Source organism: Clarias gariepinus, chromosome 21 (genome assembly GCF_024256425.1).
Source record: "Clarias gariepinus isolate MV-2021 ecotype Netherlands chromosome 21, CGAR_prim_01v2, whole genome shotgun sequence".
Classification (NCBI taxonomy): Eukaryota; Metazoa; Chordata; class Actinopteri; order Siluriformes; family Clariidae; genus Clarias; species Clarias gariepinus.
This window is the reverse complement of record NC_071120.1, coordinates 26143605-26154784: the sequence shown is the minus strand read 5'-3', so window position 1 is coordinate 26154784 and position 11180 is coordinate 26143605.

Sequence of the window (11180 nt, the reverse complement as noted above, 5' to 3'; positions counted from 1 at the left end):
ACCCTGGAGGTGCAAGGCGACAGTGCTAACCACTAATCCACTCTACTGCCGTAATAATACAGTAGTACATAATTGTTCATCAGGAAATAAGAAAAGGCAGAAGCTGTAGAAATGCAAGATGCCCAGAGCTTTTTTTTTCTAAAAAGCCAAACAGCTCAACTATTGAATTCTCAGACGTCCAATGATGGATTCAACAGGACGTTTAGAAATAATTTGGATTTATTCATCGTCTATTCCGCAAACCCTCGACCCTGGAAGGGCTAGTAGACAGTGAACTCTTTGCCTGCTGGGCGATGTGGGTGGCGGCGTGTGGTGCAATAGGTGTTCTGATGCCTTTCTATTGCTGCCAGCATTGAATTTTTCAGTGGTTTATGCTGCATTAGCTCTCCTGTGGGATTTATACAAGGATGTCCATGATGCTGTTACTAATTTACTGGTGTATAATAGATAATCAGTGTTATTTAGTTCATGCTGTGTTGGTGCTAGTGTTATGGCTGATTGGTGTATATATTGGCATCAAGCTGTTGCACTGCATTGGGAGATTTTGTAATGACATGAATACACACTCTTAGATAAATTAATAGACTAGATAATTATTGGACACACAAAACAGTGGAAAAAATGGTGTACAACAATCTGTTAACCGAAATGTGTGTTGATTTTGTTTAAAATAATTTTTATTCAAAAGATCTGAACTTTCACTCCAAATGATCTCGCTTATTCATTCATATACTGTACAGCACATCTTATTTATCCTGGTATGTGTTTCCCCCCTTAAATTTACAATTCCACAGAGTCCACAGTATCGTTTTTCACATTTCCATTCCCACACCACAAACAGCTCTGAAGGCCAGCGAGTCCTTTACACTCCTGAACCTTTGGTGTAATGTAGTGCAGAACATGAGATGAAGATGGCCCCCTCGGTGTGAGACGGCCGAGTCAGGGAGGTCCCATAGTCTCGACTTACAGCCTGACAAAGGCTTCAGCTGGAGCAGTTTTGGTCTGAAAGGACTTTAAACCCGAGGGAAGGGTGTTGTTTCACACGCTGTGATTCTCTTCTCCTCGGGCGGATCAGGTCTCATCAGGACCACAAACACTGCCATTCAGCTGAAACCGAAACTGGACCTGGGTGCAGAGTTTGGTTCCTTCATTAAGGGCTTTTTTAAAAAAAAAAAACACACACAGCCTGGGAGTGATATAATGCCACTGGAACCTACAGCAATGAGAACCATACTCTGCAAATATCAGCGGTGTAAAACCTGAGTAAATTAAACCAGCTCAAAAAAGATCTGCTTACCACAAACGTAGCTAAGAGCTGAAACAAGTTCTTCAGTGTTGTACTGCAGTCTAATGTAGCTGATAAGTAAGTATACAGCCTCTAGTGGAGCTCTTTGTGTGTGTGTGTGTGTGTGTGTGTGTGTGTTATACACTGCATGTCTGAATCACAGTGTAAAAATTTAAATAGTGATATGAATTATTATAATTTTAAAATGGACTGATTAACTTCTTTAACAGATCTGGTCTAGCTGCTTGAACTAAACATAACTTTATCTGTTAGATGGGAGGAAAAAGGGAAAACTGGGGTATGACACAATTTAACAAACAAGTCATTCTATCAATCAATCAATCAATCAATCAATCAATCAGTGGAACAAACAAACAAAGAGAATGCAACCTTGATTAAATTATTTTCCAAACCAATTAACTTTTTCGTACTTTTTTATTAATTAACCCTCAAAATAACACAGGTAATAAAAATAATAAACATATATATATATATATATATATATATATATATATATATATATATATATATATATAGATATAGATATATATAGATAGATAGATAGATAGATAGATAGATAGATAGATAGATAGATAAATAGAAAAAGAAAGAAAGAAAGAAGTTTGAATATTAAAATAGCAATATAGCAAAGATAGAATCAATACAGTTGTAGTGCTTAGCACTGTCTCCCTGCACCTCCAGGGTCCGGGTTCGATTCCCGTCTTTGTGTGCATGGAGTTTTCATGTTCTCTCCGTGCTTGGTGGGTTTCTTCTGGATACTCTAGTTTCCTCCCACAGTTCAAAGACCTGCAGATTAGGGCTAACTGGCGTTCCCAAACTGCCCGTAGTGTGTAAGTGAATGTGTGTATGTGTGTGTGTCCTGAGATGGATTGGCACCCTGTCCAGGGTGTACACCGCCTCGAGCCCTAAGCCTCCTGGGATAGGCTCCAGGTCCCCGTGACCCTGAATACAGGATAAAGCGATATAGACGAGGTTGAGATTTAATACAGTCAATTAAGGAACTAACAAGTAAATAATTAAATGCAACAAATTAAGTAAAAACAGGCTGACACATAAAGGTGGCAGGGTGGCTTAGAGGTTAGCACGGTCGTCTTGATCCTCCAGGGTCTGGGTCGGGGGGCTGCGTGCATGGAGTTCGCATGTTCTCCCAGTGCTTGGTGGGTTTCTTCTGGATACTCAGGTTTCCTCCCACAGTCCCCAGTGCAGATTATCCTAACTGGTGTTTCCAAATTGCCCGTAGTGTTTGTGTGTGTTTATGAATGTTGACCGGAGGTCCTAACATGGGGAATCACCATCGGCCTCCACAGTCGCTGGTTGGACTACAGAGGCTTCTAGATGGATGGATGGATGGATGGATAAATAATAAAGTAAAAAATAAAGCGGATAAGTGGGTGAGTGAGTGTGTAAGTGAATAAGTAAGTGAGTGAGTAAGCTGGGTTAGGGTAAGTGGTGAGCAGTAGCTTGTGGTCAATGAGGCATGTTTGTTTGCTGTAGAGATTTTTTCCTCCTGTAAAGGCTCTTCACTGGTTGCCTATAACATCTTAAATGCTTAACCCCTGCCAACAGTAGGGGGCGCTACAGTATTCATCTTTCTTAAAAAGAAGTTCCACATGTTCTGTGGGCCTGCCAGCATCTCCCGTACAGCTTCATTCTCTCTGCAGAACTGAATCCTGATGTCCATTACTACTGCGGATATATAAGATGTTTCTTCTTCAACGGACACTAACATCATCTTCAAGGTTTTTATGTTTCATGCAGAAATAGTTATATTTTAATACTGATGGAGATGCTTGAGTAAAAAAAGGAGAAAGAAAGAAAAAAGAGAAAAATACAAAGACAAGTGTATTGTATTGTATTACAGCAGCATTTTCTAAAAATACTCATCTGTCAAAGTCACAGAGATCAGACCTCATCCTCCTGCAGATGTTTGAGGTGAACATTACCTGCAGCTCTTTGTGCTGCTGCCACCTGATTGGCTGATGGGGAAACTGCAGGAATGAGCAGGTGCACGGGTGTTCCTATTAATGTGGCCAGTGAGTGAATGTAGAAAGTATGAGAGTATGCTGTGGAGATCTTACCTCCTTCACTACAGAGTGCGCACTACACAGAGTCAAAGGAAAAGACACAATGTCTTCGGTCTCAGTGGACAGGACATGTTGATTATTATACCGGGAAATATTCAGCAAGCACAGCAATGTGTGTGTGTGTGTGTGTGTGTGTGTGTATGTGTGTGTGTGTGTGAAACTCTCCTCACACTGTGTGTGTTTGTGTTTGTGTGAGCTGGTGAGATGATGGACTGGACTGGCTGTGAGGAGAGAAATGTCTCACACATGACACGTCAATACACTCTTTGTTTGGACATTTACTCTGTGACTGCGAGTCATTTCACAAGCATGCAGGAAGACACGAGTTCGTGATGCACTTTCTGCCCACACACACACACACACACACACACACACACACACACACACATCTACATATGGTTATCTTTTACCTATCTCACTGAGAAAGGTGTGGCCTGTGAAAGAGGGCGTGGCCTGAATGTCTGTCAATCTCAGTAAATATGGTGTTTACTGTCATCCTCGCTTTGGCCTCTTTACCTGTAAATCCTAGTGGAGGGGGTGTGGCCTCTTTACCTGTAAATCCTAGTTGAGGAGGCGTGTCCTCTTTACCTGTAATCCTAGCAGAGGGGGTGTGGCCTCTTTACCTGTAAATCCTAGTGGAAGGGGTGTGGCCTCTTTACCTGTAAATCCTAGTGGAGGGGGTGTGGCCTCTTTACCTGTAAATCCTAGTGGAGGGGGTGAAAGAGGCATGGCCTCTTTTCCAGACTATCCTAGTGGAGGAGGCGTGTCCTCTTTACCTGTCAGTCCTTGTAAAAGAGGCCTGACCTCTTTACCAGTAAATCCTAATAAAGGGGTGTGGCCTCTTTACCAGTCATTTTTAGTACAGGAGGTGTGGCCTCATAACCTGTAAATCCTAGTGAGGGACAGGTGAAGAGAGGTGTGGCCTCTTTACCAGTCAGTCCTAGTGAAGGACACGTGCCCTCTGTCCACATCAATTAGTGCCACTGACTAAGGTGTGGTCTTTGGGACTGAGTGCCAGTAAAGAGGCGTGGCCTTGCATCTGTCTCACAAGGCATCTACTGTATCTGTATGTGAGACCATGGCATCAATGAAAGTGCATTAAAGCCGTCTCTTTCTCTCTGTCTGTCTTTCCCTCGCTCTCCCACAGCGTCTTAATTACCATGTCCCTTATACACTTCAGTACATTTCCTTTAGGGAGCCATGACTTTTGTCCCCACAAAGTCCTTAGTTTTAGTCTGCATGAGGTGAATGTGTGAACAGGATGCCTCCCCATCAACTGATGAACATGAATACACACACACACACACACTGAATAGTATCTTATGGCACAGTTGTCCTTTCGACATGGGAAAGTGAACACACGGTATGCAGTAAATGCGTAAGAATACTGTTGCTAGGCAACTAGGAAGTATGGACCCTGTGCATGAACTAGGTACTGACCAAGAATAATGATTTAACTTGCCAGTTCAACAGTGAGGATGTAGCGACAATGAACCTAAAATGAAACCATTAAGAATGGCAATATTTATTGGATAATTAGTAAGGCTATATAACTTACTGTATATAAGCTGTCAGATTTATAACAAAATCTGAAATACCCAAAGGATACCTGTGACAATTAAAGTTTTTTGCACATAATTTTGTCTAGAAAATCAATTAACCTTCTAAAATGCCAGATATTCATTTTAAAGTACACTGTTCAGTAATTTCAGAAAAATTAATCGGACATGCATATAACTGTGATAATAAGGTAAAACTTTATGAGGTTAAAAACTTGACATTTTTTAAACATTCTGTACATTATAACAGATTTTTACAGAATGTCTATAGAGCATGGAGTGTGCACTAGTAACAATGAAAGATGAAACCCTCTCAGCATCCTCCTCAAAGAGATCGGTTACTAATTGCACCTTTGCTCATTTCTTGGGTGGAAATTTTGTACCGTAAATATGTATCTTGTAACTAAATTATATATCATAATTGGTACATAATTAAACTTTTAGTACTTAATGTAAATCTTTAAGGCTAACAGCATGCACCTTTCTAGGTACAAGATACACAGCGAAGATAAAACCGATGTACCCTTTAGGGTTCCACCCCAGCGACATGGAACGGTCACAGTCTAGTGCCCTTTTTTATTTGAGAGCAAATAAATAAACGCAAGTGATCCCAACAAATGCATTCACTTTGTATTTCAGCCTGACCAGTAAAACTCTCACAAAGGACACGATGTACTTTGCATTTTAAATCTCTCTCTCTCTAACTCTCTCTTCATTTTCATTAATAAACTCCAGACACAGAGGACAAACCAGATCTGACAGGCGCTCATAAGAAACATGCATATTTATTTGGCAGTCAGAACACATTAAATAAAAACTAGAAACGTACTTCACTTATACAAAAGATAGATTATGTCCCATTTGGAAGTCCAAAATAACTTACTGTATAAATTAAAATCTCATTATTTACAATTAAATGACAATGACCCCCCCGTGACCCCCTTCCCGAACCCACGTCCCTGAAAGTTCTGTATCTGCTGCGTGGGAGTGTTGTCGTGTCGTGGTGAAGCAGAGGAAGCTATGTGGCGGCAGGACGGTGCAGGACGACGCTATCGTCCGGCGTTAATGTGACCTTGATGAATTGGAGCTGTCACTTTTAGTTTTAGGCTTGACATCGTTAGTGTGTGTTCCTCTCTTTCTCTCTCTTGCTCTCTCTCTCTCTCGCTGAGTTTTTTTGTATGCATGAGTTTCTCCATGACTCGGATTTATTCATGCGGTAATTATGACGGGCAGGACCGCAGCGTTCGCTCGTCTGGGAGATCAGAGCAGGAAGAGCAAATCCTTTACTGGAAGTCTGAGCTCACACACAAGGCCCCTTTTTCATCTCTGGCATTCACTATTATAGCCAAGGCTATTATGCGTTCTGCTTCCTCAGGACGATAAAAATGGAACTGTCACACGACTGGTTCTTATCTTTAGAAGAAGAAAAAGTATAAAAAATAATAATAAAAAACAAAAAAATGAACAAACAAGGCTGAAAAGAATGTAAAGTTTGAGGTCAGAATATGACAAGTACTCAATTAGTCACAAATGCAACGTTGGCATGAGTAATCAATCCCACAGTAAGAAAACCCCACAGAGTCGAGGCACTGAAACGTAATGTAAAAATAAGTGCTGCACAAAATCAAAACATCATCATGTTGAGTGTTTTATCCATATAGTGTATTCTAGGTATGTGCTGATCACTGATGAAAAACAATTATGTCTGGGATAACCTGAGATCGATTCTGGCTTTGCTTTTGGGCAAATTTAAAGCAAGCAATTACGTTTTTTCTGGTTTTAAGTGCTTAACTGATGCTAGCTATATACTGTAACTAACCTAATACCAGGTAGATTCTGGGATCTGTGAAATTAAGATTGTGAACAATTTGTCCAAAATAATGATTTTTGACATACTGGTAGGCCAAACCAGAAGAATCAAAACGTGCCTAGCATCGACTCCTGAGATCACCACCATTATAAAATGACGTTGATCAGTAACAAGTCAAAAACCTGGGTAATTTTCAATATCAAAAATATTTCTCAAGCTCCACATTGTGAACATGACCTGAAGTACCTGATGTACAGTTTTGGAGCTAGTTCTTAATTCTTCATTTATTAAAAATCCATCGGTTATTATTCTTATTTTTGTCAGATGCAAATTTCTCCTTTGGATATTTCTATGGCAGTAAAATCTTAAATTAAATGGCAAAATGTTTGCAAATTTTAGCTACTCATCAGGAAGAATCTAGTTCACAACCCAAAATGGCCTTCCTAATGTTTTTTTTACCCGCTGTTTAGGAAATGTCCACATTTCATTCCTGGTACATATATTTTAGCAGAGCATTATTTCACAATGTTACACAAAAAAGTAAATTTAAAACCCAACAATAATAAAAAAAAAAAACTTTTTGTGCTAAATCTTTAGCCAGTTATAGTGATATAAAAATGTAAAATCAGCACACACCTAGTTCTTTTAGAATAAAGACAAAACAATACAGTACAGTTGAGCTGGAAGACAATTACGTACAAATTAAAGCATGTAAAAAAATTTTTTTTTAAAAAGTTCACACACCGAACTGAGCATTCCACATCTGCATACTAACCCAACCTAAGATCAAAATTGGTCAGGCAATATTTTTATAGGGGTATATTCATACTAATAATTTTCAGTAATGCATTAGAGAACAAAAATAATAACAATAACAAAAGTGCAGTGTCTCGCTCTTCCGTCTAAAATGGTAGCTGAAGTACAGTATAACAAAAGCAAAATTCAGACACTGAACATTTAAATTAACTATTAAAAGCCATAAAACAGATTCCATATAATGAAAATGAAAACTTTGTACAATTGAATTTTGTCACTAACCTGGTCCTTTAGCATCATTTTATCCACTGGGTATTCAATTAAGTTTTTATTATTGTTGTCTTTGTTTCTGGTTAAATATGAACTTTTCACTTGGTTCGAACAACTAAGTAAAGCTAGAGATTATTCTGATATAACAACATCATTAAAATAAAATTTTTGGAATGATGTTTGCAATGTCATACACCTCATTACAATTAGAACTGAAATGTAAATGTACAGAATTTCCCCACACACACTCTACAAACCTTAACAACCACGACTAAACCACAACAAACCTTTATAAAGCTTTCTACTCCTGAGGACTAAAGTGGTTTCCAACATTTGGTATTCAGGTTTTTAAAGGTTTGGCAGAGCTTTTCAAATCGCAAAAATGTTTTAAAACCTCTCAAACCTCACCCAAACACTACAAATACTTGAACCTCTAGATTTCTATCACAGAGTTTTGTAGAGGTTTGCTTAGGTTTGTGGAAATTTTACAACTTCCTGCAAACCTCTTCAAAGGTTTCTACTACTAGGTTTCTTCTACAGAGGGTCACTCGGGCTTTGTATTACTTTGGTATTGGTTTTGGTGAGGTTTTGGAAATTTATCTACAAACCTTTACCCTCTAGAAATCACAACAGACCACCACAAACTGACAAATATTTGTACTACTAAGTTTCTAGAGTTTGTAGAGTTTTGGTTAAGTTTGGAGATGTTTGCTGAGGTTTGTAGAAGTTTGTTTTGGTTGGGCAAACCTCTATAAACCTTTACGAACCCCTGCAAAGTTTCTGCAAACCTCAGCGGCTCTCAATAAACTGCTGAAAACCAGCACAATGGTTTCTACTACTAGGTTTTTGCTGAGGCTTTGTCCACTTGTATATTTGTTTGGTTAGATGTAGATATCTGTCAAAGCTCCCTGAAAGTTTAACAACCTCTAGAAACCTCAATAAACCATTAAAAACCTATACAATGATTTATACTACTAGGTTTCTACTACAGAGTTTTATAGCAGTTTGGTTAGTTTTGTAGAAGTTTGCTAAGGTTTGTCAGATCTTTCTTTTAAAATATAGTGGGGAATAGAGACAGAATATCCTAAATGCAATTTTTGCTAATTAAGTTAATTCTATATCCAACCACTGTTTTGTAAGGCAATGCTGAGAAAAGTCTTTTTATGCTTGATTGTTTTTGTGACTTTCATATCACTTTTATAGTTCAGTGTTCCATATTTTTGTCTTTTGGTAGTAGGTTTATTATTTTTCACATACATTACTCTAATTTATCTATTCCCTATAGCCTTTATGGTTAAGTTTTAAGGTATCAATTGGCAATATAATTTTTAGCCTTTACAGTATATGACTGTTAACTAAAGTCCGATTTGTCAGATTCATTGCTCTTGTTAATTAGGGTTTAAATAAAATAATAAAAAAGAAATTGCACTACTGTTGATCAAGGTAAAGATAACTAGCTTGCTAATTTTTTGAGTTCTTGATTGATTAGTTAAAATTTATATAACTCTACAGTATGTAAGGGCTTTATGTTCAGAGTATGCACTATAGGAAAAAATTCAGCCTTAGTACTATATAAAGTTCTACAATTAAGTAAAGTTAAGTGCATTGAGATGTTGATAAATTTCTGGAATTTTCCATGAGCATGAGATTGTTTGGATACAGCCATTTTGTAAAAATGGAAAAGCTAGCTTAGATAGTAGCTTAGATAGGTTGATAGCATGGGAGGTTGTAATACACATGCACAGTAATAAAAATAAATGCCAATTTGTAACAATTTATACAACCTATGTTAGGTTTAAGGGCGGGGTTAGTGTTTGTACCTTATTTTACGAACCACTCTCTAATCATTCTGAATTCGGGCAAATTTGGTCAATGATATTAGCATGCAAAACCAAAGAGTACAAACGTGTCAAAATGAACAGGCTACGTAAAGTATTGTACGGTAACATAACTTCAAATTTCTGTAGTGTTAGCTTGTAGTATAATTAGTTTAAAAAAAAACGTTAACTTCAGTTAACAGTTCAAATGTTTACGCATTGTTATAAAGTTTACTATTTCATTGCTGGAGTTATTTTGTAAGGCATTACAGAATTCATTTTATTAATCACCATCTTTGCATTCTTTTGGATTAAAGCTATCCAAACTATTCAGTTTACAGGAAAATAAATAATTGAAATATTATTTATAATAGTGTTCAGCACAACTCACTGTGTTTAAAATGTCAGTACCATCGACTTACAATGGAAGAAACCAGACTGTGTGACACTATTCAGTACAGTAGTATGCGCTTTTGGATGTAGTCATGACAGTGTCGCTGTTCACCCTGTGTGCTCATGTTCAAAATATTTAACGTGACTAGACAGATTTTTGTATCGTGACCTCCCGACACTCCGGGTGGCAGCACTGTAGTTAACACCAGAACAACAGCACTGATTCGAATAAAGCTGAGGAATGTGGGAAGCGCTTTAGCGTCTGAGATCTCGTGGAAGAGAAGGAAAAGGAGGAGGAGAAGGTGGAGAAAGACAGACTTGTTTTGGAAGAATGTGTCGCTTTTCATCGCTCCCACACGCGAGCTCTTAGCGCCGACTCGGTGGGTGATGAAACGTTTGGTCAAAAAATGAAATTCAAACAAGGCCCCTGTTTATCCCGAACGTAGCTGATTAGCCAAGACATGTTTATTCTTTTACACTGCATTCTTTATGTTTTGCACTGGAGCTACAAGGCCATTGTCAAACACCAAACACTGAAGGTAGTTAATGCCAGGCTAAACTTTTCTTTAACTTTTTATTTATTTATTTAACTTTTTAACTAGTGTAAAGCTAGTTCTATAGCTTTTATTTAACTAGATATATGCAAGTTAATAATTTAATAAGCTAGCAAACAGCTAAATAGTCTATTCTGCAAATGAAACCTGGAAACGTTTGGAATATTAACATTTACCTCAGATGTTTTACCAAGAAAATACTTAATATTACTAAAATTACCCTTATTAGCATTAACCGTTAATTCTGAAGTTATATCAGCTATATCGAGGGCTGTTAACATTGCATCACAGCTCTTTTTGTCGCTGTCAGCAGACAACCATTAGATAAATATTCCTTATTGTACGTGGTTATATAAGTGGTTTAATTTGTGCAGTATGGTTGCTAGGCAACACGGAAACAAGCTCAAGAAGCTAGCTAGTGCCGAAGGCTAGCCATGCATCTAGCTAGCATGAATTGTAAACATAAAATGACAGTGAAAATGCCTAGAATATCAAAATTAACCTCAGGTATGTATATAGATTACGAAGAAATTGAATGTGTAACAAAAAATTACAGCGAAAGGGCACTTAGCACTAAGAAACGTGTTCTTTTTAAAGTTCAGTATAATGTTTCACAAGTTGTGAATGCAAA